General features: G+C 46.8%; 1 pseudogene; it reads right to left on the bottom strand.

The window, feature by feature from the left end:
- Nucleotides 1-2,191: 2,191 nt before the first annotated feature.
- Nucleotides 2,192-4,018, bottom strand: LOC101676294 (annotated as a pseudogene).
- Between the last annotated feature and the right edge of the window lie 1,302 nt (nucleotides 4,019-5,320).

Raw genomic sequence — 5,320 nt, 5'->3', positions numbered from 1 at the left:
GTTGGAAGTCCAAAGGAGCTGTGTCTTGCAGCCAAGGGGTCACACAGCTGGTGGGGGAAGCAAGGGTCACAGTATGACCAGTCACTCCCGCTGTGATGGAAGTGGAGGAGGGGACACGGGGGGAGGCAGTACTCAGAAGCCGGCAGTCGAGGTGGCACTGATGGATTTCCAGCAAGACACCAGATGACATGAAAAAGAACAATGATTCTCAGAAAAAAAAAAAAAAAACAGAAAGAAGATAATCTCTGGAAACAGACTGCTGCCCTCAGGTTTGGGGCCAGCAAAAAACCAGGGTGAGAGGACCAAAGGTACGTACATTGAGGGAGAGATGCCAGGAGGCGACAAGGGAAAAGACTGATGTTAAACTTATATCTGTGGCCATTATTCTCCCAAGAAGTTGTACTGGATCTATCACCTACATACAAACATCCCACACTACACACACACACACACACACACACACACACAGTCAGGTAGGTCAGCCTCATTTCAAGACAGCTAGCACTCCATCCAGTCTTCTGAGTTACCTGTGGTCTCCTGCATCTCATCCCAGTGCTCCCACACATGCTGGAGGCAGCTCTTACAGTCTCCGTTTGAGATCCATGAGGAACTCGGTCACTTCTCTATCATTTTCCATGTCTCTTAAGTCAGCCTCTGGGATGAATCACTGTTCTGTTTTTGTTCTCTACGTCACAGAGACAAGATATCTGTTGAAGCCAAACAGCCAGGACCCACTGGTGCTTTCACTGGGTGGCTCAGTTGGTTAAACTTCTATGGGCCTTCAGCTCAGGTCACGATCCCAGGGTTCTGGCAAGGAGTCCCTCATTGGGCTTCTTGCTCAGCAGAGTGTCTGCATCTCCATCTGCCTGCATCTTCCCCTGCTTGTGCTCTCTCTCTGACAAATAAATAAAATCTTTTAAATAAAAAGAACCCTGGCTTCAAAGGAACACATCATCCTGTCCTGACCAGTGAGAAGGTCTGCCCCATCTTACTTTCCCCTCAGGAAAGAGGTCGGCCTCTGGTTTTGTCATAATTAGTTCCCCCCCACCATCCACCACCGCCATCCATCCCACTCCTTCCTTTCTATCTCCTAGTCCTGCTCTGTCTTGTATGTCCTGCCCTGGCTTCTGGGCTCTTGGGTGGACCCGCTTCCATTTTTTACAAAAACTCAGTTTTTCCTTAAATATTGAACACTAGATTCTTTTTATTAAAAGATTTTATTTATTTATTTGATAGGCAGAGATCACAAGTAGGCAGAGAAGCAGGCAGAGAGAGAGAGAGAGGGGGAAGCAGGCTCCCTGCTGAGCAGTGAGCCCAATGCAGGGCTCGATCCTAGGACCCTGGGATAATGACCTAAGCTGACGGCAGAGGCTTTAACCCACTGAGCCACCCAGGTAGCCTGAACACTAGCTTCTTTAAGTGATATAGCACAGTGATCAAAAATAGCTGGGCAGCCAATCCGGAGACTGCTAGATTTACACAATAAAAACCAAGACAAGACCCCAGAATAGATGAGGAGGCGGATGAAAGCAGCTACCCAACTGAAAGTCTGAATCCTTTGCCTGGGTTCCAGACCTGAGCCACTTCTCTGATCTGGGACCCGGATCCAGAAAGAGAGGCCAGGTTCCAGTGAGGAGGAAGCCTTCAAGTGCACAACAAATGCAATGATTCTTGCTGGCCTTTTCCAAGAGCTACATGGCCATTTACTAGGGTGAGTATATGTAGAAAGGCAGAAACCACCCAGACATTCATGTGGTATAAGTAATCAAGTGACATCATCCCTGGAGAACCGAAGGATCATCATGGCCCTTTTGTTGAAGGAGTGAATGGTGGGGGACGTGAGAGCAGGGAGCAGGTAACAGTGTCCAGGTCTCATTCAGAGCAGTGTTGTGTGGCTAAGGAAACCTTCACAGTGGCCACCTCACATTCCTGGGATTTGTAACAGGAATGACCAATCTTGGCAGTAGTGAACTTCTTGTGGGTTGGGGGCTGTATAATAGGGAAATTCAGTATAATCCTCTTACACTGTCTTCCTGACTTTACCGGGAAGGAGAGAGTTACAGCTGAAGGCACTTTAATCAAGGTGCATGGCCAGTGCCAGAGTTTGTTTTCCCACTGGTTACTCTGATAAATGTAGATGACATCTTGTCGGAGTTAGTAAGCCAGGGAGCAGGGTGTGAGTGCCTGTTCACTAGTAAAACGTTTTATTAGGGCTGGTAGCATTTATTAAACCACTTAGCAGCTGGTTTGGGGTAAGCTGTTTTCTGTAGGCAGCCTTGTACTTCCTGAGCTGGTCCATGTTCTGAGCTCCCCACAGATGCACAGAGTGGAAGCAGGACCCTCCAAGGAGGGGCCTGGTGAGGGTGCCTCTAGGACCAAAGACTGTTCTCACATATCCCTCTGCTGGTGGCCAGTATCTCTTCTGGGCAGGCTTGATGGCCTCATTCATGAGTCTGGTTACCAGGCAGTACCAGATGTCATCGTCAGAGGAACCGTCAGAGATAGGAGACAGATTCAGGCTTACCAAAATACTATCCAACTCAGAATTCAAACTGATTTTTTACACTTTTCCTGGTAGATGTGAAAGCCCTTCCAGACATATGATCTCAGAAGCCCTGGGATGCCATATGCTTCAGAAGCTCTGGGCTTCTGCCTTCAACCCTCTCCATAAAAGCTTTGCCTACCTCTTCTATGAAGTTGGCTACATCCATGCCAACTTCATCCCACCACTGTGGAAACTTCCATGGGAAAGCCAAAGCTCCCGGTAAGGGAATCCAACTTCTTAGAGTCATCTCCTTTGTGGAGAATACTGATGACTGCAGACATCATGGGTATGAGACACTTGTTGGTCCAGAAGCCAGGTCCATCCTTAATCACAATGGTGACCTTGCCCTGCTTGGAAGGAGTGCTACAGTAGAAGCATTGTGTCCTTAGATTTTGTGGGGGAGGGGGGTTGTGATCATCTCCAGGAGCTGCATCTTGTCCACAGGAGAGAAGTAATGTCTGCCAAACACCTGCTCAGGTCTTTGTCTGACAGTGGCAACTTCACTGATTGGGAGAGATGATGTGTTATTTGGAATCATCCTTTCTACTTCCTTTAGCATCTGTGCTTAAGACCAAGGTCCTCAAAACCAGCTTTGATCACCTTTGGCCTTCAACTGGCCTTTTCAAAGGTCTAGGAATTGAGCTGCCTGGTCAGTTGTTGAATGGAGTCCCCTTGAGATGATGTTAGGGTTTTCTTCTTCACTTTATCCTTCAGTCCTTTGAACCCTTGTTGCTGTCCTCAGCCCAGCCCACCTAGTGAAGCATAATTAGATACAGTCTTTAGGCCCCAACCCTTGGGGATTTGGGCCATGCAGGCTCCCATCAGCCCTGCACCAAGAATGGCTTGATGCTTAACTTCCTTCTGTGGTGCTCTATGTTGATTCTTCTTGCACAGGCCCTGACCGTGGTAAAGTCCCATCAAGACCTTTGATTCTTTGGTCTTTGCAAGTTCTCCAAATTTCTGAGATTCAGAGATAGTCGGTGTCCTTCCCTTGCTCGGTTCTATTCTTTACCTGACAGGTTATCTTTAGATATGCAGGATAAAGAACTTTGGTTTGCTTTTATACCTTTTCATCTTTCTTTTGTAAATCTGTTGCCTGACAAATGGAATGCTCATGGCTTGTGATGGTACTTTTTGTACCAACCTCTTGTGTGTTTTTGGAGAGATTTTCTTATCAGCTAGTCGTTTGGCAAAAGTAGTTGCAACTTCTTCTAGATATTCAACTGTCTGTTTCTATTTATTTTAGAGAGAGAGAAGGCCTGAGAGCATGCCTGAGTGGGGCGAGGGGCAGGTGGAGAGAATCTTCAAGCAGACTTCCCACTGAGCGTGGAGCCCCACATGGGACTTGATCTCACAACCTATGAGATCATGACCTGAGTCAAAACTAATAGTTGGACACTTAACAGACTGAGCCACCTCCAATGGAGGTTTTAATCCTGGTCCCAGGGGTTCCTCCAGTTGGTCAACCCCCATTCTCCCAGTGGCACTGTCAGGCCCTTCCAGGTTCCCTCCTCCCAGAGACAGACCCGAGCTCCCACCCATTTCCAGGTCTATGCCTGAGGCTTCCTTCTTAGACAGATTACCTGCAACTACTAAGCTCTCATCTCACCCTGGGCCTGAGAACTCCTATCCCTTACGTTTTTTTTTTTTTTTTTTTTAAATCCTCCGAGTCTTCCAGAGTATGCACTTGCTGGAGAGAGACTATAGACAATCAGGCCAGAACCCTTTAAATGCGTGAATAGATGCCTATTTGGAGTTTCCTGCTATCCTCCTTCCATGTCCTCAAATAGAGATGGGCCCTGTGTCTGCCACAGGCCTCCTCCAGTTGTCCACAGCCTTTGGATGGTGAGGATTTAATGACAGCATGTGCTATGTGAATGTGTGGAGTGTCTCTTTGCCTCATCCCAAGTGAATTAAGGGCTCAGTGGATGGAGGCAGGTTGGGGATGTGTGGGATCTTCTCAGTCTTTGTATCAGGTTAAGGTCACAACAGCCAGAAGCCACTATTGTCATCAAAGATAAGGTTGTGATTAGGTTTCCCCTTTGTGGGTGACTGAAATGGTCACAATGATGAATACATGAACATGAGGTGGAACCTGTGGAGTCAGGGATGTCTGGCCATGCCTGCTTGTCCAGGGAAGTGAGCCCTAAATCTCAAGAAGAACCTTCCCTCAGTTCCTTCTCCTCCTGGTATTTCACAGAATGAATTAGCTATAGCATGTGTTCATCCTATAATAGGAATGTGATAGAGAGACACAATCTATCACCAAAGATCTCATGAAGTTGGAAGGATTTGGAAGGGTTTGGAAGGATTGAGAAGCTGTCACCCTGATGTCCCATTCACTGCCAAGTACTTTAGTGCATGTTTCTTACAAACAAGGAAAATACTTTCCTGGACCAACAAAAAATCACCAAAACAGATCTCACATCACTACAGTCCTACTCTCTCCCCCACAGACTCCATCCAACTGTCACAAATATTGTCCCTCATAGCTAAAGGGTCTGTCACATCTCAGTATTTTCAGCTTCCTCCTTGTGTGGAATGTGGGGGTATAGAGTGTTTTCTTTGCCTGCTTTCGTTGATGAGTTTAATTTGTATGGGTATGTGGAGAGATTTGTATTCTGTGACCAATTCTACTGTATGTTACTCAGAAGTCCCCATTGGAACATTTGAAAGATTTAAAATTTTGTCTCAAAGGCTATTGGTTGTTGATTTTTGACAGTGGCTCAAAGGATCGAGTCTCATGGAGAGAAACAGAAGTCTTCCACCAGTATT

This window comes from Mustela putorius, unplaced genomic scaffold (assembly GCF_011764305.1).
Source record: "Mustela putorius furo isolate JIRA1106 unplaced genomic scaffold, ASM1176430v1.1 tig00000450_pilon_pilon_pilon, whole genome shotgun sequence".
Classification (NCBI taxonomy): Eukaryota; Metazoa; Chordata; class Mammalia; order Carnivora; family Mustelidae; genus Mustela; species Mustela putorius.
The sequence above is the reverse complement of the archived record's forward strand: the minus strand, read 5'-3'. Positions and strand labels throughout refer to the sequence as shown.